General features: G+C 41.0%; 1 long non-coding RNA gene across 2 annotated transcripts; it reads left to right on the top strand.

Moving 5' to 3' along the window:
• The first annotated feature begins 2,917 nt into the window (after nt 1-2,917).
• On the top strand, nt 2,918-7,167 carry LOC128805902 (uncharacterized). Of its 2 annotated transcripts, XR_008436639.1 has the most exons (4): nt 2,918-3,036; nt 4,461-4,549; nt 4,706-4,772; nt 7,069-7,167. It is a non-coding gene; the product is annotated as an uncharacterized LOC128805902 (long non-coding RNA). The 2 variants fall into 2 exon arrangements; XR_008436638.1 differs by lacking the exon at nt 7,069-7,167 and having other exon boundaries at nt 4,706-4,920.
• Nucleotides 7,168-27,948: the final 20,781 nt, after the last annotated feature.

The following is a 27,948-nucleotide window of genomic DNA, read 5'->3' as shown; positions in this document are numbered from 1 at the left end:
GAAACCCAGAAGAAAGGCAGAGGGAACCCCTTAAGTCCAAAGAGTGATTAAAAAACCCCAAATGCATGGGGAAGGACATGGAGGACAGAGGAAACTGAAACAAAGCCAAGAATGCCTGCCAGTCTTTTTCATCTGCTGTATATTGCAAGAGATGCAGAAGCAAAACATCCTGTGGTAAGCAATTGCAACTGAACTCATGGAATACACAAAGAAACATATACATTGCTTAGGGAGTTTGCAGAGGTGCTCTGTGACCAGGTTCAGCTTTCACACTGCATTTTGCTTGGGCAGATGGGATTTTTAGACAGCCTAAATCTCAGGTATAATGCAAATAAAACTGTGGAAATTTCAGGCACGACAAAACACAGGGGAGGAGATGACAGGGGAATTAAAAAAGTAGGGTCTAGTTTGCTCTATACCCTCTACCATGCTGATGGATGGATTTGTTTTACAGCTTCATGGCATAAATACTTCAGGATTCTCCAATCCCACAGCTAGGACCAGATTTTCAAAACTATAGTCCTCCCCTATTTTAGAAGCTTAAAGATGGAGAATGCCTTTCAAACAGGATTACTATCTGCATAACCTCTTTTGGCCAAAACAAGAGCTAAGCTATTAAAACCTCTTGGCCCTTTCTGTGAGGCAATAAAGGCCAAGGACTTAAAATTATATTAGAAGAAGAGTGCACGTTTTAAAGAGAACCCAACCCCCACTATTTAGATTGAAAATCAATGATCACACAATTTCAACTTTGCTACTCCAATAGTTAGTAAACTACAGGGTTAAACTGATGTCTCTGAGTTTCTAAATTTCACTCTCTACACTCTAAATTTCAATTTCTAACTACTGGATTTTGTTATTTCCTAGGGTCAAGCTCAAAGTTGTCAATTATCAATGTTTTTGTTCCCCTTAGAGGTAATTATAGCCTACAAGGAAGTTGCTCATTTATCTTTGCTTTGATGAGACAAATGAGAGAGAGCTCCAGGAGTCTCTCTGTATAATGCATATTTTTACAGCTCATTTAACCGTGTGTGTTTTCTTCAAACACCCTCCACCCTCACAACACTTCTAGAAGCCTGAAGGCTGGAATGGGACTCTCTAGAGGTATTTCAGATGGGCCCAAGTGTGGAACCAGTGGTCTCACATACATAGAGGTACTGTCACAAAGTCTAGCAGACTGTTAACAAAAAAATCAAATGTATTTTTCACCCAGAACACCTCTTTAGCTCATTGGCAAAATATGGCATGAGTATCTGCAGGAGAACTGGGTGAACAGTATGATTTTATGTACAGTTACTTTAAAGCAAAATAGTCCTGTCAGGCAGGATTCCAGTTCAGCTCTTTCAAATTATCAGAGGGAGATTTTGAAGGAGAAATGCTTGATATTCAGGATAAAAACCCCAGTCTAACAGCTTTGGATCAGTAGCAAGAGCACAGTGCCCTTTCACAGCATCTCCTGCACAGTTTTGGGTGCCATGCACCTTTCTCCTCAAGAAAAGGAGAAGGTAATAAAAACACATTAAACCTGTCCTTGGTAAATATCACCTCCTTTGAATGGAAGCGATGCCTTATGAATTTCTAAATGAAGGTTCAGCACATGTTATCTGGCCACTGAACTCTGCCCACAGCAGGTGCTGCTGATAACTAATGGTATATGGGGAGAGCAAGGCTTGAGAGAACTTTACAAAGATGATGTTCCTAAGAACCCTTTGAGTTGAGATCCACATCTGGAGCAGCCAGAGCATGTCAGAAGTCACTGAAGGATCAGGAACTGCATTTGACACGTCCCACCTCTCACTGCTTCAGTTTTGCAGGCCAGATTATCTGGATATAGACTAGGAAGGAATTTCAGCTTCAGTTCTTATCTAAAGTCTTCGATACACTTTTTAATGGCAAGATAAAAATGCCTAGCACACAAAGTGATTCTTTTCTGTCAGATCTGGGAATTAGTGATAAATTCTGATGCAACACCGTAAATAACTCTTTCCATTTAATGATGCTGAGCATGCTAGGCTATGTCAATCATCCCTTGGAAATGAAGAGGAGATGTGATTTGAAATGGCAAGCTGTGTGTGTCTAATCAATAATCTCATTATGTGTCAAGCAAACCAAATTTGATTATCACAGAGCAGCTACAGTCCTCCTCAGTGCAGTTGCAACTCAGTTGCCATTCAAACTCCTAAATTCTACAGGTGAAACTGGTCAAAGTTTATTTATCTTCCAAATGTGGAGATATCTAGAAGGTCTGTGAGATAAGTCCCAGACTAGTGTAAACCCCAGGATATTCCAACATCTAGTTGGGAAAAAAGAGGCAAAACTACCTGTGTTTCCTTCTCTTAAAAACCTTGTAGCTTTCTACCATTCCTTGAGACACCACTTCTCCAAGCCCCTCAGTGTGTCCTTGCACCTTCTTGCACCTTTGAAATACAAGTAGCTCCAGACCTTGGACAGATTCTTCACTTGACCTGTAAAACCAGCAGGATTGTTTCAAGCCTTCTAAGTTTTGTTCTCCTGAGCTCTACGTAGCACACTCCATCTCACAAATTATCCCTTTTCACTGATCCATCTGCAAAAGATCATATTCTGACCCTAAATCATAACTAAGGGATCTGCACAACAGTAAGCTCTAAATCAAAGGATGACATGAGAACCAATATGAGATCCAAGTATATCCCTACAGAGGATCTGCAAAACTTCATGACATCAGTCAGACCACTCACCTCTTTCCTTGTTTTTTTCCCCTCATTCACAAGGTCATAAGTTGTGAGCTCTGTTCTGCTTTGTTTCTATCTCCATGTATTGTAATGGCACTGGAGGCCTTTGTTAGGTGTACATTCATCAGTTGTGTACACACCATTGTGAGCTGTCCATACACAAGGAGAACTCAGGATTCCATCTGTCAGTACAAAACCAGATTTTGCTGCAAGCTACCATTTCAATAAGTTATTTACACTGAGGGTGGTGAGTCACCCTGGAACAGGTCGTCCACAGAAGCTGTGGCTGCCCCATCCCTGCAAGCATTCAAGGCCAGCTTGGGTGAGGTTTTGATCAGCCTAGTCTAGTGGAAGGCGTCTCTGCCTGTGGCTAGGGAGTTGGAACTAAATGGTCTCTGACTATCTTCCAACCCAAATCAGTCTATCAGTTTATGATTTGTGTTGAATCTATATTAAAAATAATGCTACAAATTCCATAAAACAGTATGCCTATATCTAGCTCCAGCCTGGTTTCAGTAAACACATGATCTTTTTGGAAGCAATACTAGAATTCTTTATCTCATCTTCTGTAGTGGCAACATGGTGAGAGATTTGTGAAAATCAAGGGATAAAATAGGCTCATTTACATTTCAGAGACTCTGTCTGGAAGTGTTTCCTGTCTACTTAACAAAAACACTGTTTATAACCCTGATATTAAATTTTCTTTTGCCCTATATAAAGCATTTAAAAAGCTCTGACCTTTATTTACTAAATTTACTAAATTATTCTTCTAATTAACACTGAATGCTTTTGCCCTAGATAAAGAATTGTTTATTGGATCAGACTAAGATTTAAAGATATGATGACTAACAGTACTTTGGGATATAATAAATCAGTGCCTTTTCAGTCATAGGTAGTGAAAAAAGTGTTCCATGCTGTCCTTTTGTGAGCCTCAGTTTACTGGCAAACCTGTAAAGCATCTGCCTTGAATCATCAGCCAGATTTCACACGGTAACCACATGCACAGAGGATGAGGTTTCTCCAGGAGCTGCAGTCCTACAGACAAGCTCCAAACCACCCAACATGCAGCAGGCTCTCTGTCTCTTCCCTTGGCAAAACCAATGGTGAATATGGCTGAAATAGGAATCTTTGGCACCTTACTGGGCATGCAGCCAGCCAGCAACAAGGACATGACAAACTCCCCTTCTTCAGAGCCCTCGCATGCAAGTCTTAGAATGGCAGATCTCTTTGTGGTGGGTTGACAGGAACAATAACCCTTAATCCTTGCCTCCACTTGCTGAGCTATCTCATGGCCTCAGCACCCCTCCCAGCATAGCCAGAAGGCAGGGACGATTTGTGGAAGCAACAGAGCTGTGGCAGGGCCACAGTTACAATTCTCCTGTGACTTGAGGCATATTTCATTCCCACTGCCATATGATTTTTAAAGTTCTCCTGTCCCCCAGGAAATATATTGGTGTTTTTTTTTCCTTCATCCAAATGGGCATTTTCTCTTATTACTTTCTGAAGTAAAGCTTGAGCTTATTTCAGCTCCTGAAGGGACCAGCTGCCCTCAGGAAATCTCCCACAGCAGATTATGGCTGTGGGAGGTGATGGCTGCTTTTGTTATGAGTGGTATACAGAAGGGGTAGGATCTGTTTGTTACTTCATTCCACAGCTTTTGCCATAATCCCCACTGAATTATGAGCATGTCTCCTTTATCCCTTGTCTTCTTTTCATTCCCTAACAACCTGCTTCTAACAATCATAGGTAAAACCCAGAAGACCTGAGCAGAATTACATTGTTGTGATTCCAGTTTGGTGACATAGCCCTGAACAACACACTCTGGTGTGAGATAGGTAAGAGCTTAGGAAGTTAAACCTGTGTTGTGCACAATTCAAAGATCGCCAGCCCTTGCTGTGTTTTTCACAACAAAACATAGGTACTGACTTTAAAAAGACATTGCACTTCCCAAATAGCAGCCTTGAGAACATCATCCCTGCTTCCTTTGCTAGGTATGGAAAAGAAGGCAAGACTAGACTACTGTGAAGCAGACAAGAGTTTTCCTATTAACAGCAATAGGTATCCAGCCTTTAAGTATATTATTGTTTCTCTGTTCTTTCTTGTCTAGCAACTGCAAGCACCAATACCATTTTAATTTGGACTGGAATACTTAAAACTTTGTCTTTTCAAGGACTGCTAACATCAGCTACTTTTCCTAAGCAATGACCCCTACTGACAGGCATGTTTGATAATTAAAATTTTTCCTAATGTGCCTGGAAATTTTGCCTGATTAAACCTTTTCTCAGAGTCAGACTAAGTCTTCTAAGGAATCAAAAGGAACAGAAGTTGCATTTTCCTCATGCTGAGTTCATTACAAAGGTCTTCATTTAGCAAAGTGCCTGCCAGCTTGGAGTGTATGAGTAAGCCCACTGAGACTAAAAGGATTATTTTAAGCTGGTAAGGCATGTTCTTATGTATCTTGCTGAAACTTAAATGAAGCATGACGTGATTGAGAAGGATCCAGGGGAAGTCCAGTTTGATCAGGTGAAGTGGAAGGTGCAGCCAGACTCAAATCACAAAGTTATGCCTGTATAGTATGATCACATGAGGGAGGCATGCCACTCTCAGAGGAAGCCACGCTGAAAAGCACATCTGCCTGCATGTAGGGTTACATGCCCTGGAAGGGTATGGCCCTTTTTTAGAACAGTGTAAAGTGCCTTCCAGAGAAAAGTTGGCTTGGGTGAGTCTTCTGTGCCATGCAATATAAAAAGCCTGGGGAAGTTTTTTACGGATCAGCTGACCCAATTCTTATTCAGTCCCCTTACTTTGTTTTCTTCATTGACAAGTTGACCCTTTCCAGTTAGGTTGTACAAAACCTCTAGAAAAGTCCCCACAACAACCCAAACTTCAGTTCTGTAGCATGCTCACCTCAAACTAGAAAATTCAGAAAAAACTGCTGTTAATAAAACAAAAACAACAACAAAAAAGTCTGGAGCAACATAAACGCAAGCTCAGACCCTGCAGCACTACTCCCCAAGCTCTGACCCTGTCAGCACTTTCCTGCTGTGCCTCAGCAAAAGCAAATGAGGACATAGCTGTGGAGTCTCTGATGAATGCCCTGGGGCTAAAGAAGTTTTGCTACTGATTCATTAGCACATTTCTCAAGTCAAGTGAAGTGTGTGAGAAGTGCTGTTCTTCAAGCAGGGGTTCTTTGCAGCACCAATGGCCAGTATAAGGTCTGACATCACTTCCCAAACTGGAAGAAGAATTTGGATTCTGGTTTTCCAGAAAAAAATCCAACATAGAATGAAAAACTTTCCAATCTTTTGCATTTTTTTTTCTATGAAGTTTTTCACATCCTATGCTCAGGTCTGTCAAAAGGGTGTGGGCAACCCAGATATCCAACAGGACACTTATCTAACTTTAAATATCCTTCCAAATTTAAGAATTCTATTCTATTTAATGCCAATTCTAGTAGATTCAACTGGGAACTGAGACATTTCCATAAAGATCATTGCAGGTATAAGGTTTATATACCATTGAATTCCATACAGTGAGGAAACAGATAATCCTATTCATCTAGCTTTGCCTTATCAACTTAAATAGGTTCTCACATACCAGGCATCTTCAGTAATTGAATAGTGAAATTGCAAAGTACATACATTATTAATGTTTCTAGGAATAGACCTAGCACTCCATAAAAGAGAGGGAGTAAGATTTCAAGGTGGTGGCACAACTTGCTTTTTTTTTGCGTTGAAGCACAAACTGCTTTAACAGCAGTGAAAAAACACATCAAGGAATCCAAATATTCTGCTAAATGAGAGAAGCAGCAAGCTAAGGTACTTAGAATATGGAAATATCCCAAAGCACAGCCCAAGAAACAAGCTAGACATTTTGTAGAAGGTGCCATAGTTAGAGCTAAACAAAATATACAGCATACCCAGAGGCATGAATGAGAGATTCTCACTAGGACATCCTACCTCCTCCCCGAGATGTTCAGTTGCGTTACACCGGCTAAATCCCACATCCATAAAACCTAACTTCTGCACAGAGTAATTTGTCTCCAGTGCAAGGCAAAATTTCTCAGAAGTGGGCATCAGGCTTGTTGTTGTGACAAGGAAAAGAAGCTGGTGCATCTTGATAGCACCTTCTGGAAGTCTTAGAGTAACTGGAGTGACTGATTTCTCTTAGAGTCCAAGGAAAGCACACTTTTTACATAATGACCTTTCTAACAACAACCAACCCAGTAATTCACCCTGTATTTTACATCCACCTATCAATGTCACCAAATGTTGTTTTGCTCTTCTATGCAATAGAAGTCACCTAAAAGTGCCACATTCTACCTCCATATTAAGTATTTTCAACTTTATTCTAGGATATTCAATTATTTGGAAAAATAAAAGGCTTTACTCCAGAGTTGGGCTTAGTGCACTCAGTACACACTGCATTTTATACTATAATACTAGAATCCACATTTCAACAGGTAAGAAAGTTTAAAACCACAAGCCAAATCTCCTGTGGGTAGGAGCCATTAATATCTTTCAGCACTGTTAAATAATGTTGTAATAATTTGGTGTTTGTTGAAGGTGCATGGAAAACAAAGCAAGCCAAACAAGTTGTTCAGTGAGCAATGAAACCAATGAATGTGGGTCTCCCGTACCTATAAGATGGGTGTTCCAGGACATTACCTCGTGCACATCCCTATACCTCTTTTTCTCTTGGACAAAGAAGTCTGGCAGAAGCTATTGTATGCTGTGGCTCATCTACAGCAAAACTCATGCAGATAACACTACTCAGTACAAGGAAGACAGCAACAGAGCTGACTACTGTCTAACAAGATTTAAAGGTTAAATTTAGTTAATTTAATGCCCTCAGCAAGTGCGTTAATCTGCATAGCTCCCCTCTTCCATCCACCCGTTTTCAGAAATCCTAAGAACCACAATGGCCTTAAATATCCATCTTTCCAGGAGATTTTAAAATTATTGAAAGAATTGTCTTACCATATAATTGCCTGAACTTCTCCCCTATGAAACAGATTAAAAAAAAAAAAAAATCAGGACTAAATCAGGACTAAAGAACTAGATACCAGCTACTTGAGAGCTGGCAATCATCATCTTCTACAAGTTAACTCATCTTCCCTTCATCATCTGTTAATATACACATATGTGAACATGCACACACACATTTTCTTCTCATGGCATTTTTGATACCTTTTCAGTGCTGATATAATATGAAACCTTCCATTTGTTTATGGCTTAGAAGTTGCTTCTAAAGTGAAAAACTACTTGCCTTTCCCTAACAGAAAAATATATTTGAGGTGAGTAACACAAAAAATAATTCATGCACTTGGAAAATGATAACTGTGTCAGTTTTCTCTTATAGAAGAGAAGAAAGTGTCTGAACAAAGTCAGCCAGTTAAACAAAAAGGTTTATTGATTCCAGGATTACTTTTTCATTTTTGTGATTGGATTTGGGATTCTGGGAAAAAATCCTGAGAGACTGAGGGAGGGAAAAACCCCCCAGACATAAAAACCGAAACAGGAGAAAAGAAAGGTAGGTGCATTACCAGAGCACTTAAAACATGGAATGATTAAGTGGGAGAAAAATTATAAGGGACAGCCAGCCTCTGTCAAGGGTCCAGACTCAGAGAACAGCTCTGAAGCTGATTAGGAAAGAGCTGAAGGACAGCAGAGGAGATGGTTCTAAGCTCCTGATTTTCTGTAGGAACTGATAAGTGCCATGTCACCACACTGCCTCCCACCTCACCACAGGGTACAAAGAGCCTCCAGAGGGATCTCTTCCACTGATAGGAGGGAATGGATGATCCTTATTGTAGATTACCTTCACTATCTCAAAGTCAAGTCTCACATATTTTTAGAAAGAATGACCAAATTCCTTTATTTGGCCCTTCCCATTCCATGTCATATTCACTTTCCCAAAACTTAAATGTATTGTCAAGAAGTGTTGCCACTTCTCAGGAAAGGGGATTGCTCTTTAAAGTTCTCAGCAGTGCATAGGTTGAAGTTATGAAGAAGGAACCAAAATTTTGTTGCCTGAGTGTCAATAAGACCCACATGGCAAAGATTTGAAAAATCTTCAGATCCACTTATGGAAATCATTGAGGAGTCTAAATTCTACTGAAGATTCCTATCTACTGAATATTCCTGCAGGATATCTTTAAAACTTGCTTGAGCATGTCCAGAGGAGGGCAACAAGGCTGGTGAGGGGCTTGGAACACAAGCCCTATGAGGAATGTCTGATGGAGCTGGGGGTGTTCAGCCTGGAGAAAAGGAGACTCAGAGGTGACCTTATCACTCTCTACAACTTCCTGAAGGGTGGTTGTAGTCAGGTGGGGGTTGGTCTCTTTCACCAGGCAGCAAATGACAGAACCAGAGGGCACAGTCTTAAGCTGCACCAAGGGAAACATAGGTTGGATATTAGGAAAAAGTTTTTCATGCAAAGGGTAATAAAAGTACTGAATGGTCTGCCCGGGGAGATGGTGGAATCACCATCCCTGGATGTGTTTAGAAAAAGACTGGATGTGACACTTGGTGCCATGGCTTAGTTGAGGTGTCAGGGAACAGGTTGGACTCAATTATCTTGAAGGTCTCTTCCAACCTTGTGATTCTGTGATTTAATTTCAGGTAGCGGTTGAAACATGGGCCATGGGCTAGCATGGAAAGATGGCTGGGAATATTATAAGGTTTTCCAAAGCATCCTACCCAGTTCTGTGCTTTCATTTATCCCTTCAGCCATTTTCTGCATCCTTTACTTACAAATCTTTTCCTTCATACTCCTTATTGGCTGAGGTGGATCTTAAAATTATAACTCCTTACTCTTGGGGTCAAATACAATTTATCTGTACTGCAAACTTTGGTTTGGTTTGATTATGTTTTTTTTTGTGCTGGTTGAATGTAAAGGTTTAAAGAAGATATATGGAGCAGAGCTTGACATGCCAATATATGACAGCTGGTTCCTGGTAAAAAACTCCATCAGGTCCTCGGTTATGCCCGTTGGCAAAGAGCAAAAAGACAGCAATGAGCTTCCAAAATACAGCACGTGGATTTAAAGCCATGAAATTCACTCTACTGCTGAATACTCAAGAGTTCTGGGGGCATGCAATATGTCAATTATTTTCCCTGACCAGCCTGCGAAACAAGCAGTAATCCCTGAAACGCTCCAACACTGTACCTACCTGGCCCCCACTGCAGAAGACAGCCAGGAACATACTGTATAGTACCTTCCTACAAACCAGTTTATTTATAGCATAATTAGCAGAGCACAGCTATTGTGAGAACACAAATGAAGCATATGCAAATCACCTTCTCCCTCCAAACTCAAAGGCCTCTCTGCAGCCACAGATGTGTAACACAATAGAATCAGTCAGATGGGATGATCCACTTGAGTTCACAGGCAGCAGTTCCCATCAGAGCATTAAGATAACATGGGAGATATTCTGAATGGAAGACAAGTTACAGAAGAGCAGCAACTACACTACTAAAAATATTTTTCAGTAGACATAGGCCTTGCTATCCATGGCCCTAGGACTCTCTTGTAGTTTATAAGAAGGGTTTAGCTCATGTTTAAGCCTAAATTCTTCAGTTTTGTCCGAAAGGCAAAGAACTTGGTCACAATCATGAGAGTTTAATTAACAGTGGAGATGTGATGCCAAGATTTTGTATAGCATTCATAAAAGTACTCAGTTCTAGTGAATTTTTTCTTCTCTTGCTAGAGCTGATAAACCCACAACAATGGACCATAAAAATGAGCAAATCTCCTTTCCCAGCTAGTCTGGCATTTACATACAGCTGCAAAGATAGATAGCGAGAAAGTTTAAACTTAGCTGGCAAAAATGTCAGGTCTTTCAGCTCTGTATCTCTATTACATCAAATACAAACAGCATTAGCGCCTAGCTGTGCCAGTCCTTGGAAAAAATGCAAGTATTTGGGTGAAGAAAGATTGAGTAAATCTAAGCCTGGACATGTCTGGAGAAATTACAATGAAGCAGGAGAAAAGGAGAAGTCAGAAATAACTTTTAAAGGCTTGCTTTCACCATGTATCACAAGCTATCAAGAGATAAATCTTGTTTTACATGTGTCTGATCTCAAGATCACTAGAAGCCGCTTTCTGAGCTTTTTATTGATGAATCCTTCTCCTAACTACAGAGGACAAAGATAACACACCCACCCTCAAATAGAGATGGGCAAGAAAATCTCCCCACTTCTTATCAAGTATTAGTTTAAAAACAAATACTACTGTCATGCTTCTACCCTCACAGCCTCCAGAACCAACACCTTCCTACAGTAAAAGTCCCCTAAACCAGCTCAATGTTAGACATTCCATAATAACCAAATATTTCTTTTTGCCTTTGCATTTGAAAACAGGATATGTAACTTTTAAGAACCCATTTGGGCCAAAACACCTTCAATATTTAACAATACAGGCTGAATTTTTCTTCTTTTGATTTGCTTGTAGTGACTTCTGACTCAATACAGAAACCAAGGAAAGGTACCAGTCCCAGGGCCAGTTCTTTCTTTGGGGGAGCCCTTTGCCCTGCATGATCAGAGCAGTTGTGCTGCCTAAAGAATTAACACTGATTCTTCATGCACCTACTGTCAGGATAGCAACTTGCTGTAAACAGAGTTTTCTTGACAATTTGTTAATACCTGTGAAACTACCTCCTGACGTTAGCTAGAAAGTTCATGACCTTCAATGCTCAAGAAAAATGAACAGTTCATTTCAGAGAGCTCTCAAAATTAAGAGCTAAAACCATAGGCTATCCCCAAATCCAAGACCTTAAAATATAGCTAAGAGAGAAGAAAGAGTAGTCACATAGAGATTCTGTTTGAAAGGTCACAGAGTGTGATGGTGTCATGAGGACAGTACAGACAGATTTCATCTAGCTTCAAACTAGGATTGCTTAATTTTCTGACACCCTGGATAGAGCTATAAACAAAACTTAAATATCAGTTTTTTTCCTAGTTCCAAACTGACATCTGCGCAAAGAAAAGCCACAGTCCATCCAACTGCAAACTCTTGTACGTGCACACACATTACCAACTAGCACTGAACATGGGAAACCTGGAAATCCTGATTTCAGGGATGATTTTTACCTCCTTCAGCACAAGCTGATCAATCTTACATCCTTACCACAGGACCACAGATTCAAGAACTTTGAGTACTCAGCATGCTACTGGGAGCAAACCAGAGCCACTCCTAGGCTCTACCTGGCAAAGGGAATCTGAATGCTGAAGAGACTCCTGTAACTGACTTCCACAGTTATAAAACTGAATGCTGTGAAGTTTTGGGTGAGGAGTCTCCTCAACACCTCTAGATCTCCTCTCAAATAATGTATTGCTATGAGGAAGCAGTTTCTTTCAGTTGTTTTCTAGTGGCTGTGAAGAGAGGCCTCAGCACAAAGGGCCCAAGAAGACTGACACTTCTTGGACTCAGTTCAAAGATTACAAGACTTCCAAGACTCATCTTTCTCCTACAAACGGTCTTTCCAGATTGTAGAAAGGCATGTTCCTCAAACAGTGGATGAAAACTGCTGCTGAAGGTATTCCCTAAATGAGCTGCAAGTACCACTTCTCAGAGAAGCTGAGTACTAGAGCAGAGGGAAACTGTACTGGGAGGGCAACTGGGTGTTCATCCAAATTCCTCTTCTTGAATGAGACCATTGGTATGCGATTACTACTACTCCATAATTTCCTTTCAATATTATGTTAAAAAAAAATGCCTAATCAATTTTTCTATATTCCTTCAGCTAAACTGAGAGTAGGAGACAGATAATAAAACATATATTGCCATATACTACAAAACAAACAAATGAAAAAAAAAAAAAACTACTCTAGAAAGCCGTATTTATCTATAAAGTTACTTAAAGGGCTTCAAGGCATTTTTCTCAAAACAATGTTATCAATAGAAGTTCCTTCTGACCCCCAGCTTTGCACATAGAATTCCCAGCGGCAGAAAAACCATGTCTGCCAAAACCCAAGCAACAGATATCATTCCCACAATGCTCTGGGGCTGATGTCTTCTTTCAGTGCCTGCAAAATAGGATGCTTACCTTTTCCTATGGTAGGCATTTGACAAAAGAATTGTCACCAGCAATGTCCTCATCTACATTCTTTGATATGACCATATGATACCTCTCACACATTCCCAAAATAGAGCACCCAGGAAAAACTTTCAAGTGTGAAATCCCACTTGGGGATAATTCAAACTGGCTCTCAGGTTGAGATGTTTTATGAATTTTCAGACTCTCTGTAGGACACTCCACCGAGAATCCAGAACAGTTTATCCTAGGTAAACAACCAGCTTTATTCAAACAGGTGTTAGTCACTGGACCACTGTGCACAGGGGCTGATAGCTGTATTTTAAGTTAGGGAAGTTTCACTTAACATTAACCTTCTCTTCAGAAGGTCACTGCCACCTCAGCATAACAGCCAAGATTAAAGAAACAACAAAACCCCCTCAGAGATCCCGAAGAAAATGTTTCTAGAGAAATGCAATGAAACAGGATCAAAACAGAAACCCTCAAAGCAAACCTCAGTCTGTTTGTTAAAAGGACTAGCTCTTCTTTGTTTACTGAATAAATATGTTCCAATCTACTGATCCATAAATATACAGAAACTTTCTTAAAAAGAGAAAAAATAATCCTTTGTACTTACATGCCTCTAGCTGATCCCCACCCCAGAGGATTAAGCATATTCCTCTCAGTTACAGCCACATGGTTTCACAATGAAAAGGAATTTAACAATAAATTCACAATTCAGTATTCCAGGCCAACATACAAGCAATCATGTAAGCAAGTGGTGTAAAACTTGAATTATACCCAACAAGCCAGTTATTAATACAAGACCAGACAGCTACCTGAAAAGGTCATTCAAGAGGTTAAATATTCTTGTCCCTCCTTCCTGTATTTTCAACACAGCTGAAAAATACAGTCTTTCCTTACATCCATACTAATAAATGCCTTTCCTCAGATTATATAGAAGTTAAAGGGCCTCATGTACTTATTATCATTCAAAACAAGCCCTTTTCACAACATGTGTGCATATATAAGTAAATTTTTTTTCCTATTTAAATGGCAACATTTAAATTAGCAACTTTCTCCTCAGTCAGTGAGGTACATGGTGACAGCAGTGTTTGCAAGGGTGACTATGGTAAGTTCTGGAACAAAACTCCTGAAAGAGCTGGAGGGAGGTTCCTGGACTCAGGGGAACTCAAGCGAGACTGGAGAGACCCAGCAGAACAGAGCAGCTTTCACCAGAGGGGTTGATAAGGTCATGGCAGTGCCAAAGCAATTGGGGGAGATTTAAGTGGCTCCAGGGAGCGTGAGCAACCACGACAGCAGTTTTCATGTTTTGGTCAAAGCTTGGACTCAACAATCTTCGACGTCTTTTTGAAATATAATGATTCTATGGTTCTATAAAGCAAAATACTCACAGGACACTCCTCTCTGCTGAATCCACATTTAACCTCCCAACCAAACAATTTTCAGCCTAGGGAGTAAGATTTACCCATAAATGGTCTGAGGTCATCTCTGTCTCAAATGGTCTCTGTCATCTCTATCTTGGGAAGCAGTAGAAGAACCTCTCCTAGCATTCTGAAATATTCCTCTTGCAATTGGTTTTGAGGCTTCATTCAGTTACTTCAAAAGCCAGACTTAAAGATCTGCTGTTTGTAGATGTCAACATTTTATATCATTGACCTTTCATTCCCTCCTTTTCTTAGTGAGTATTAAATGCTTCTTAATCAGATTTAAATTTACTTCCAACATCATCTAGGCTACCAAAATTAGCTACCACTGCCTTAACTTGATATTTAAGCACAAAGCTATTTTAATAAATGTCAATAAGCAAATTAAATATTTGAATTTTGATGTTGGTCTCCAGCAGCCAAAGAGATTTAATGCTCATCTAAGGAAAAACACAATTAACATTCAGGTCAAGCCCAACCAACAAAATCTGCTGTGTGTTCAGCACTGACACATTCCTAGTTACTTTTGGAAGTGCTAGTCATAAGATCTGTTTGCATGTAAACATATGTGACAAAACTGACAAGCCAATCGTGCATGATTTTAATATTTGCAGATTACTCCAACATGGTTATCACTGAACTGGTGACACGGATGCTGCTGCTACAGGATGTAGTTTGACATTTATATAACACAGGAAGCATTTGCCCTACCAAGCAGGTCAAGGTGTGTGTGAGGTTGCTTTGTAGAGTTTAAGATCTCATTTGGCTGTGGACAAATTCTGTTCAGGACACTAAAAAAACCCAAGGCTTGACCCTAGCCTGCCTTCACTCCCCATGTGTCCTGCAACGATTTATAGTAGCCTGGAGACTTCTCCAGTATATGCCAGGTGCCACCATGTCCTACCCACCAGCTGTTCTTGACATGCCTGCTCATGGAATTCCCAGTTTACCTGGACCCTTTGACATCTGGAATGACAGGTACAGATTAGCACAGAACCAGTGGCTGTCCTTGTATGGTGGAGCAGTCCTCAGCCTGGTCCAGAGAGGAGGACTTTGCCGACACAGGTACCCAGATTAGCTGCACTGGCTGGGTGCTCTTATCACATACTACAATATGACATAAATCTGGCAGGATGGATGAACATCCCCAGCACTTCAGCCAACATGGCAGGGAGAAGGGATTCAGCAGGACCTTGGCAGAGGCAGGTCTGCAGTCTCTGTTGCTCAGAAGGTCAACATTTCTCTGAAGGGGGCTCAGAAAACAAGCATGAATGGATAAACGGAATAGCAGGAAATGGAAGAACAGCATGTTTGGGGTGAAGTTTAACACATGTTGTGTACAGAATTCACTAAATGTATATCCTTTCTACTGCATTCTATTATCTTTCCCACTTTAATCAGCAAGTGCTTCAGAGTCAAGACAAAGAGATGTAGATTTGATCAGACCCTTGATTATCATTGATAGAAGAGGGCAAACAAACACACAGCACTGAGACAAGGTAGAACAAGGTGGCAATTGATATTGTAAACAAACAAATAGGAGATGTGGCACTGCAAATACTGAATTCCATTTCTGAGGAAGCTATCAAGCAAAAAGAAAGTGCTTTTACCTCAAAACCTGCATGACCAAGACACATGAAGTCAGTCATTTGCAACTAATAAATTGCAGTCTGAATACAAAAACCTAATGAAAAAAGCTGAGCGTGAGATGAGGTACTGCTGTGCTGAGTATCACTGTACGGGTTCAAGGACTCCACACAACACTACTCCTCTCTTGTTGCATCCTGTGTTAATAACCTGGGGCTTTAATGTTAATTACTGCTGCCTCCAAGTAATCACTGGGGTAACATTGTGGGAAGTGGCTGTGATGGTGAGAAGCCACTGGCCAATGCTGCAGCCACAGAGAAGCCCTTAAGAAGACTAATGCTGAAAGAACGAATAAAAAAAAAATCAACCCAAACCCTGGCCAACATCTTTCCAACTTGAAAGAGGAAAGAAAAATCCTCCCAGCAAAAGTGCTGCTTTGAATTCAAGTAACGCAATTGCCCTCAATTTCAGTCACTGTCATTCACCATTCAAACACAGCAGACACGAATACAGAGGAGAACAGAATGCTATGGTACAGCAAATATTTGTTTTTCATCCTCAGATAATCCTAACAATGTGTCATTGTATTCAGTGCACCAGAAAATTCTAAATGTCCCATTAGATCTGATTTTGTGGGCTCTGGGGTCAACCTGAGCTCTCTGTTAAGAGACTGTAAATTCAATTACTTCAGTGAAGTCATCTCAGATTTATGAAGGTATATTTGGCCTTTTGACTCCCTGAACTTAATGCCAATTGAGATAATTCTGTGTGTTAAAAAAAAAAAAAAAAGCTATGTTATGATCATTTCAACAGCAATTTATTTGAAAAGAAGCTCTGAAAAGAAGTCTTCAGAGAAAACTACTATTAAGACAGTATTAAAGTAGCTAAGAAATGAAAAAAAAAAGTAAAGAGCTAAAGGATGCTCAATTAAGAGACATTCCAATATAGGCTGTCACTGACAGAGACTGTGGTATCTAATTGGTAGGGAAGGTATTGTGAAAAAATGGGGAATGGCAGAGCCAGGACACAGGCAAGCAGCTTTGCTGTTAACTTTAGTTCACCATGCAGTTTTAATTGAGGTACAAAGCATAAGTAACAGCGCCTTGCCTCCAATCCTCCAGGGTGAGAACTGCCCCAGAGCTTCACCCTTAGAAATACAGGGAAACAAACTGAGGTGAAAACATCAGAAAACAAGAAAAACAGGCTGGAAAAAACATAGACCATCTCTCATGTCATATGTCTGAACAGCTTCAAATCCATCCCATCTGATCAGTGCCACTAAGAAACGAATACACTGCTTTTCCTGCAGAAAGAGAACACATGAAATAAACACAGAACCAGACAACACTGGTTTTCGTTGTGGTCTCCATGTCTGTTACCAGCTCCTGATACTGCATTACATGAGTGCCAGAGATATTGTAGGCACTCATTATATCCCATGCCAGAAATTTGGAGCTGCCAGGCTGAGATGCCAGGAATCAGCCATTTAAGGGTCCAGCGCAGAGAACTGTTGAGTTCCCAACCTGCAGGAGCCTCCAGGATATTGTCACTCCTGCAGCAGTTCTCTGCAAACCACTGTGGACCTTCTAGCCAAGGCAACCACCACGGCTCCTTTGGCAGGTTGGTTACCCCATCTAGGACTGGCAAAAATGACAACCCCCCACATAACCTTGTATTTAATTGCTTGTGTTAATTTTCATCCTAGAACAAAGCTATAATAAGGGATTAGAAAGCGACGTGAACATAGTCATGGGGAGTCTAAATTCAGAACCCTCCTGGACACTAACAAGTTAAAAAAGAACATGGAAAAGTTTTCTGATTTTGACTAACCAAAACACACTGCAAAGCTCACACCCACATATTTAATTTACTTGGCATATTTACATTTCAAACTCCTGGAAACTCACGTGTCTTTTCAAATTAACTCAGCTATATAATAATAGGCCAAACACGTCAGCTGCTGGGAAATCTCACAACGTCCTGTCTATTTTTACTTCTGTTAGTATCCTCACTAATTTAAAACACCATCATTCATAATAGCATGTTATTCAAATTTTAGCACGAACAACCCCCTCAGAGGCCAGTATTTGGTAAGATTCTGTCACACCAAATTCAGTTTAATTGAACAGCAATAACGATCCCTTCCAGGACCAATGATATGACAAGGAGGTATCTGAAATGGAGCTCAAGGTCCTGACTGTTACAGAGCTATGATCTACCTACAGTTGGTTTATTTTATAAAATCATTATGGTAGCTTTGCATCTGAATAGTTTTGCCAGAGGAAAGCATCCCTGGACAGCATATTTAATACAATTGAGATTGTTGAGTTGTGATTTTTTATTCCCCTTCTTTGTGTTCTAAGCTTCTCTGCCTACTGATGCATTACCTCCTCGTGGGCAATGCCCACCGAGTGCCTAAAGCTGGGATTCAAGTAACTTGATAAATATTGGTTTGATCCCAGGATATTTCCTTTGATGTCCCAGGAAACACCTGCTACATAAAAACAATTTGCATCTTTTTTCTGATGCTAAAAAAAGATCCATTACTGTGGAAGCTGAAGTTTAGCCAGCTTCACCCGCATACATACACCTCACCTTAAGAGCAGAATGAATGAGATTAAAACTATGTCCATTTTGACTGAGAATGACAAAAAACCTCTGGATCTACCTTCCTTCACTTAGATGAGGCCAGTAACTGAACCACAGTAGGTTTGGCATGGTACTCACACATGTCAAGACAAGTTGCAGGATGGGTATCAATCCCTTCTGACTTCATCAGCCTGCAAAATAATTCTAAGTAATCCCAGGGGAATGGTGGAAATTTACTAATTTGAGATATCAGAATGAGGAGTGCTATGGATGAGAGGCCAGATTTTTAAACATATCTAAGGACTCAGGAATGCTAAAAGATGCCAAATATGAAAGTAAAAGGCACTTATAAGCCTAATTCACATTGGTGCAGACCTTCTGACTCCCAAAGACCTCACCTCCAAAGACCTTCTAGTCTTAGTAGAATTCAGAATGAAAAGTTTGACCCCTTGTATTAGTGCTGTGTCAGGAATGCAGACAAAAATATTTTGGGGTCAGATTCAGGCTATGCAGGCACTGAACTAGTACTAATTTTGAAAAAAAAAGGAATTTCCAAGTTCCCATTAGTTACCAGACACTTCAAATACCAGTGCTTTCTCCAAGACTCCAGACAAATCTTTGGAGCTTGAATTGCATCAATATGTCTATACACAACCTATACTATATATTTTCCACCATGGAAGCAAAACTTCCAAGAGGTGGCTGGTGTTTTCCCTCAGCACTATTTATATCACACACTATTCATCTGAAGAACTCAGGAGAGTTTTCATTCTCCCCTGTGAAATCAGTTGTGAATTACATGTAAAGATGAAAACATGGAACACACTAATATTGTGCTACATACAATAGAATAGCCTTTGAGGGATAAAATGCAGCAGCACAGCATTCACGTGTACTACTGGCTGAGGTTTTAGTTTCATGCTTTCTACCTTCCATCCAGCTCCTTCATGAGGAAAATTCTTGACATTTGTCACTTTGCCTAGGTCAACATTTACCAACTGAATAAGACAAAGTCAATGGATTTGTTTTATTCCACCTGAAATGCTGCTAAATGTTTCTCAGTTCAGTGATTAAAAAAATAACATTCATATCCACAAAGAATTGAACTGTCACTACAATAAAACTAATTTTCATGTCTCTGCTTTAGAAAAACAGAGGGGAACTACAGCATCTCTTGGGATTCTTTATGTCTTCAGGCCTTTGAATATTTACTGCCACTGAAACGCAAAATGCTGGCCGTGAAAAATGAGCTTTAAATTCAGTGCTTTAAACCAGTAGGAAATGTGTACTTTGGGGTTGTGCTAGTCAAGCTGCTTTTTACAAAGCTTTCCAAAAGCCATCAGTTCCCACTCCATACACCTATTACAGATGGCAGCACTGTTTGATTTGTTCTCAGTTTACACTGCCTTATGGTATCTTACAGAAGCTGTAGCTGAACAAAAGGCAACAGGTTTTTTGCCTTGTTCTGGCTACCATAGGACTCAACCAACAGGCTGGGCTCACTTCTTTGACAAAAAGACCCGAGGCCCTGGCGTTACAACAGACTGAATTTTTAGGGGCTCCTAGTGCCATCCTGCGGCGTGGGTTTTTGCTCTCCCCGGCTGCACGTGGCTCTTGGGAGCCCGGCTGTGGCGTAGCTTCCACGTGCTGCCGGGGTTTGCTGCCGCGGGTTCCCGGACATGGCTCCGTGTCTCGGGTGCGTGGGCTGGCCAACCGCTGTTACTGTGCGCTAGGGACCCGGCAAAGAGGAAGGAATTTGTCCATTTACTCCGTGCTTGGCAGGAACGGTTTATTGGTCATGCGGCGCGGTTCGATGGAAAGGCACGACCGCTCCCGGCACTCGCATGGGAGAAAATGGCGCCTGACTGCCGGCGGGATAGGGCTTTATGGAGGGGCGGGGCGAGAGGATCCACGGCCTGCTGGCCAATAGGGGCGGCTGCCGTGGCAGTGACGCCAGCAACAGCGACCAACCAGAGAACCCCGCAGGGGCGGGCACCGTGTGGCCAGCACGGGGTTTCCCGGGGCCGGATGGCAGGGTGGTTACAGGAGAGGCACAGGGGTAAGAGCCGGCAGCAGGGGGCATGGGGCCAGAAACCGCGGGGGGGAACAACGCGGGGGAAACGCGGGATTACAGAACTTGACTTATTTTAACATAAATTAAAAACCCTAATCCAAACCCAAACTCCGGGATGCAACACCATCCCATGCTGGGAAGTCCCACTGGTTCCCTGTGTCCAGCCTGCTCACAGTTTGTTGAAAAACAAGGAAGAAAATCCCCATAAAGGCAAGCCAAGTTAAGTCCCCAATTTTCTGCTGACTCTGCAAGCTGAACAGGCTGGGCACATTGGAGGTGCCAGGGAATAGCATCAGAAAGAACAGGATTGCTGTGATTATAGTGATCTGTGTCACTGTGGGTTTCCAGCCTTAACACACCCAGCTAGATGAATCTGACTGGAGAAAACAGGGATTGAAAGTGACCAGATGGGAAACTTGGAGTCTGTGAGGGAGACAGGACTGGAAAAAAGGCTTAGTACAAAGCTTGACCAGAAGCAAGCAAGTAATCCTATCCAGTGTGAATAGGATTTCCACTTAATATATCCCAAAATCTGCCCCAGGGATGGGGTACTGCATGTGTGTAGGGCTCCTGCCAAGCATCCTGGTTATCAGCTCCAGAGGATGATGTGTGCAACTTGACTGCACACCAATGTGCCTGCTGTGACAACATCCACCTCTGTGTGATGTTAGACAAATTCCCCCTATTCCCAACAAATACCTCAAATTTATATCCCAGGCAGACCTAGTCCAGGAATGGGACCCACATTTCTACGTACCTGAAAGCTCCCCAGGCCCTGGACAAATGACTGTTTGACAGTAAAGTCCTCTTTTCTGGCCCTACTAGAAAGTATTCTCCCATGCCCCCATTGCCTTCTCTCCAAAGTGGGAAATATTCCCTGCAAGCACTTGCATCACAAAAATTATATGTCTATCAGAAAACTATTTTCTGCTTTTTGCTGAGCAGAAATATTCCAAGCAATATGCTCCAGTCTCTCCAACTAAAAAATTTACCTTATCCTGTCTTGTCATCAATTTCATACCACTGATTTCTGAAAGTTTCTTATTGCCAGTATTTCCTTCTTCCAGATGGTCAGTAAATAGGAAAAAAAAAAACACAAACAAACAAACAAAAAAAACCCTAAAAAAACCAAAAAAAACCCCTTGAATTTTCATAATTTCCTCTCCAGCAACTGCTTATCCTGTGCATCAAACACATCTTTGATTACATTCTTAGTGCGACAATTATATTATTGCCTCTTATTAAAATCTGATGACATACACAGCAAAAAAAAGGTGACAGTTACACAGTGTAGCTATTAAAGAATAGTGATAAACTCATCTGTGATGACTTCCAAATAGAGAAAACAATTTCTGAAGGTGGAAAATGTCTCTGTCCACAGGTTGCTATTAAGAATGCTGTGGCTTGTACCAAGTTACCTTTTTAAACGAGGTAGACTACATGCACTGAGTTGATCTTCACCCATAGTTTTTTCTAAAGTTGTGCTCCATCTGCAGCAATAAATTTCTCTTGCCTCAAACATTAAAGCTACTTTAATCCTATAGACTAAACAACAGGTGGTAGATTATTTTTCAGAATTAGCAGCCAACTGCTAGAGCAACTCTCAGCCCAATTACTTTGGTTTGAATTTTGTTGCTTAGCAGCACCATACATTTCTTACCAGTAGAAACCAACTTCAATGGACCTGTGTCCCCATTTCCCCAGCCTCTCCAAAGTGAAGACAATTTCATAGCCCTCATGCTAAAGGTAAATATACTTTTGGACATTAAAACCCAAAATGTAGTAGGGTTTCCATTGCAAAATATAAGAAAGGAAAATTCAGAATGCCTTTGAAAAATCTATAATTTTCTCCCACTGGGAATAAGGAAAAAAAACCCCCAAAAAAATTCCCCCAAAAAAACCTCCCAAAAACTAACACACTTTGCTAAAATGGAACATATTTAGATGAGCAATCAATAGAGATAGATAGGAGATTATTTTAAGAGAAATGCCCAAGAGAAAACATAAAATACAAAAAAAATGTTCCCCAAGTCAAATTGATTTTAATACTAAAATTGAAAAAAACAAAAAAGCACACTCCAAAACTAAATGCACAGTGTTAGCTCAAGTCTATCATACTTGAATTTGTTCTTAACGTGATCAGTAATCAAAATAAAAATCACCAAAGTAACACGTTTTTAAAATTCATCTCAGTCTAGAAGACAAACTTTTCAGTCAGCACGTTGGCCTGAAAATGCCTTAAATCTGGCCTTTTTGGTTTTTTTTTGTTTTTTTTTTTTTACGTTTTGCAGCTAACTTTCTGCAAACATGGCCAAACTTTGTGTTTCCATAAGCCAGCATTTTCTGATTAAAAACATTTGAGACAATCCTGACAAGCTCTAACACTAAGCACTCCTGAAAAATTCGACTACTAGGCGATTTAAACCCTCATTATTACCCCTCATTTGTGTATGTGCATCCTTTTTGAAGCAGGTTTCCAGGGGAATGGCCGTGAGGAGTGCTGCCATGGGAACAGGCAAGCAGCAGGCTGTCCTTAGGCACTCGGGAGTCCAGACAGCAGCAAAGCCACGGGCATCTCCTTGTAACGTGACCTGTTTAAGGCAGCTGTTATCCCGAGAGAGAGCAAGCACGCCCAGGCTCCAATTCACCTCACCTATCAAACGCTGTTCTTATGATGGGGCTATTCAGCCTCCTCCAAAACAATTCCAGAGGAAGGGCAGCTGCCTGGTTAGAACAAAATGCCAAGCTCACAGCAGAGAATGATGATCCATCTGTGGACAGAACTATCTACAGAAGGGCAACGTGCTATCTTGCAGACAAGTTGCTCACATGGCTGATTAAGGGGCAAGTAATTGATTGACAAAGGCTCATCTGAGAGTAAAGTGAAAATAAATGGAAAGTAACAGGAAGAGCCAAGATTATTTAAGGCCAAATATTTTCAGACTATGGTACATTTCCATTACAGCCTCCCTTCAATTTCAGTTAAATCCACCATTACCCTATCACTGAAAACACAGAGAATCACCTGCCTTTTAAAGTTCATTTCCACACTTACAGATTTCTTTCAAGTATATTTAGGCATAAAAATAATTAAGACATTACTACATATTGGGTGTGCTAATTGAAAAATCTAGGACTACACACTTCACTTTAATTAGCAACAGTTCAGTATTTACTTAGGAGCTTATCATGATAGAATTTGTTTAACTTGCTGCCAAAGGTATTTTTGCCATGCATACTTTCCATGTTGGTTTGAAATAAGGGGAGGATGTGGTACATTACACAAAGATATATACATGAATGCAGCATGCATAATTTCTGATGTGATTTTAGAAGAGCAAGAATGGAGGTGCCACAAATATTTTTGCTCTGCTCAAGCACATGATAAACTCCAAGCCTTATCACAGTGGTTTGCCAAACCTATTAAGCCTCTCCTCCCTGTCCAGCCTAATGCTCTGAAGTGCCTGCAATAACAGGCTTGTCTCCACATCTGGCTCCAGCTCAGACCCATTCAACAACCCTGCTGTTGCTCTGTCCTCCTGGCTTGCTCCGCTGGCAGACCCCAGAGCACTTTCTCTTTCTGTGTCCCTGCCATATATACCCTGTTCCTGCTCTGTCACAGTTTGTTCAGCTCCTTTTCACACTTCCCTACCTGTTTAAAGGGTTTACTGAGCTGGTTGGTCACTCATATGCTAATTTTTTAGGTGTCTCTATGCTTTCCACCCTGTGTCCCTGTACACAGGGATTTATTTTATTAATGACAAAAGCTCTCCAGACATTGATCTAATGTTTTCATTATATAGGCAGCTTCAGAGATACCTGCTCTTTCCATTTCGTTCAATTTCTCCTGCTACCTCAGTTTTTATCAGTCTTCTCACAGCATTTCATGTCCCTGTTGGCTCTTGTCCATAACTACTGCACAGGGTTAGAGAGTCACAAGGACCTTCAATGCTTTTGATACTTAGTTTAGCAAATCAGCTCAGTATTTGTCAGAGCTCTGTTCCTGTGACTACAAAATTACCTTGGTTCTCCTCTTTTTTTGTTCCACAGACCCATCTGAAACGGTTTCAACCAGGATGCAGGAGATTAGGCTTATTCCCTACAGCGTGAAGCAAACTTTGCAAGAAGGGAGATGGAGTGATTTATTCCCCATATCTCTTCTCTTCAAGGCCTTGCCACTGAGACTATGAATGAGCTCCCAATTAGTACTGCATTTTCAGAGCTCACTATCAGTAATGTCAACAGCAAGACAGAGCTGTAAATCTCCAGTTTGATAGATCAGAAAAGGTGTGTAGGGTTGACCTTGGCTGGATTTCAGGTGTCCTCCAGAGCTGCTCTTATCACTCCCCCTCCTCAGCTAGAAAGGGAAGAGAAAAACATAATGAAAGCTCCTGGGTTAAGATAAGGACAGGGAGAGATCATTCACCAATTAGCAGCATGGGTAAAACAAACTCAGCTTGGGGAAAAAAATTAAATTGATTACCAATTCAAATCAGAATAGGATAATGAGAAGTAAGAACAAATTTAAAAACAGCTTCCCTCTACCCCTCCCTTTTTCTCAGTCTCAACTTTACTCTAAATTTTCTCTACCTCTTCCCTGCCCAGCAGCGCAGGGCCATGGGAAACAGTGATGTCAGTTTGTCACATGTTACCTCTGCTGCTCCTTCCTCCTTTGGGGTAGGACTCCTCATGCTGTTCTCCCTGCTCTAGCATGGAGGCCATTCCACAGGATCTCTGACACAAGTCCTTCTCACAGGCTGCAGTTCTTCAACTGCTCCACTGTGGGTCCCTTTCCACAGGTGCAGTTCTGCTCTGGCACCTGGAGCACCTCCTGCTCCCCTCCACCTGACCTGGTGTCTGCAGAGCTGTTGGTATCACATCTTCTCAGCCTCCCCAGCTGCAGGTGCTGTCATGCAGGGGTTGTTTTTGTTCCCCCTTCCTAAATGCATTACCCATATGCGTGAGCACTGTGCTGGTAAGGCTTGGCCTTGGCCAGCTGGCAGGTCCATCCTGAAGCCAGCTGGCATTGGCTCTGTCAGACATGGGGGAAGCTTCAACAGATTCTCACAGGAGCCACCCCTGTTGCCCTTGCCAGGCAGACCCAGTACACAGGCCGTGGGAATGCTTACCTGGAAGATCAGGAAGCAGCACAGGTCACACAACATTTAAATCAAAACTCCAGAGTTACTGCCTTTCCTTTCTGTAACAAATTCTCCTGCAGCATCTTCCCTTAGATGCTGTGTGTGTATTATTTAAAAACCAGTACTGCTAAACCCCACAACTTTTTCACCATCCATTTCTTCAGAAGCCTGTTCTTTGTCTATGATATTTCTAGAAAATAGCAGCAAACAATTTTAATTTTAACCTTAGCTGTAGCAAAAGGCTACAATGTGCTAGAAATTGAATACAGAAACAAAAACCCACAAGCACAATATTCAATTAAATTAAATGCCACTTCATTTGTTTTCTTTGGGTCTTGACAGCTCAATACTCAATTTGGGGGAACTGTTCTTTCATAAACATTTTGAGGAGGTAAACAATCCACTGGCTTTTTCCTTTTTGAAACATTGTTTTCTTATAGCCAGCATTTGCAAGAATGCAATTATCAGTTTCTAAAATGTACCCCCTACATAATTTTGCCTTCTTTTTGGAGAAGGCAGGATGGTGCTTAAAATGAAATCATCATAAGTGGAATTTTTCTATCTCCAGGGAACACAAAGATGACACAGAGTCCAAGAGTGCTGAAGTCAAATATGCAGCAGAAAAGGGAATGGAACATTCAGTACACAAAAATATCATCAGAATATTCTCTTCACCATGTAACTGGTGATAAAGAAACAGGACTCTCCTGGACTACACATGTACAGCAAGCAGGCAATACAGCCAATACAGCCCTGTCAGAAGGGAGAAGAGTTGACTGTCAGGGGCAGGAAAACCCATGCAATACTCAAAATTAGCTACTCTGGCCACTCACGTGATGGCATGGTTTTTTAGTCAGCACAAGACACATCATCAAGCATCTGACAGATTTAGGCATATTCATTCCCAAAGGGCTGCTGAAAATCTGTCATGTAGCCCACATGCATATCCATGTCAAAATCTGAAGATGAAATTCTAATAAGCTTATTTAGGACCCAAATACCAGAAAGAGTTTTGGATGTTTCCAATGCCCTCACAGGAAATAGTCTATTGTGCTACTAACTGTTACTGCCATATGCACACCTTCAGGTGAGGGCTTGTATTGCCATTATGTATCTTTATTACCTGCTAGGAGAGAAGCTATTGGACTTATAATTATCCATTACTGGTACCTGGATACATTTCCTGAGGGAAGCTTTCCACTAATTCATACTCTTGTCATGCTTGCTGCATCGCATCTAATGTCATTTTTCTAAATTAGATAAATAAAATATTTATATTTGGTGACCTTGAAAAGAAATGTGGACCACTAGCTCAGGATAAATTTCCTGGAATCCAATAAATATTAATAGAATACAACAAGCACCAGAGCAGAAAAAGAACGACTGATACACCCTTAATGAATGTGGTGGCATTTATTATTTAAATGACCATTAGAAACACTCTTAGCCTTTTGAGGAGCTCAAACAGAAGTAGTAGACAGATGCTCCTGAATGCAGGAGATTACTCATTCTTTCTGTGCAATGCAGGACCAATTAATTTGTTTTTTGTGTTGTGCTTTCTTCTTTTCTCCTTGCCAGTGAAGAAAAACAAATTAAAATCCGGACCTTTCTACATGTCTAACTTATGTAGTCGGAAGCATTTCTGTAGCCTGGCTACAACCAATTGGGTTATTCTTCATAAGCAAACTGTGTTTCAGAGTCAAGAGGATAGGCATGCCATCATAGAATAATCAACATTTCAACATGCTTGTGCCAGAAATAGCACCTGTGGTCAGGCATGGAAACTGCTGCATTGTAGGAGATCTCACATCTGTGTAACAGATCTCACATCTGTGTAACAGACAGATAGGAAGGGCTGGCCTTAAGAGTGAAATTTTATCATGCTGGGACGCGAGTAACAGAAGTTACCATCACTTGATTAAAATCAACAGATCTTGGTCATAGACACCAACCAAGACCATGGCAGACCATTGCAAAAGCTGACATGAGGAAGAGTGGGGATATATAAGTACTTCCCTTTGAGTCTGCAGTGACAGGTCCCAATATATGTCAAAGAAACATCACAAACCCAGGCTGGGCCAGTCTCAATCCTCTGGTCAACTGCCCTTGCCCTACCATAGCCCTGTGCCAGCACCAAGGCTCAGGCAAATTGCTTACAGGGGCTGTAGCTCACCTTCAAGACTCAGATCCTGCAGATCATCATCTACCATGCAACCATGGGCCAAAGGAAAAGGTGAAAAAGAAGGAGGGTGAAAAATAATTCAAAATTCTCCAGTGATATAATCAGAACTGCTTGGCATTTCAAAAAAAAACCAAAAAACAAAACAACCCAAACTCCAAACAAACTTCCAAAATAACAGACTCTTATTTAATATAGAGT

This window comes from Vidua macroura, chromosome 4, assembly GCF_024509145.1.
Source record: "Vidua macroura isolate BioBank_ID:100142 chromosome 4, ASM2450914v1, whole genome shotgun sequence".
NCBI classification, from domain to species: Eukaryota; Metazoa; Chordata; class Aves; order Passeriformes; family Viduidae; genus Vidua; species Vidua macroura.
Note: the sequence above shows the minus strand (reverse complement) of the source record. Positions and strands in the feature narration are given on the sequence as shown.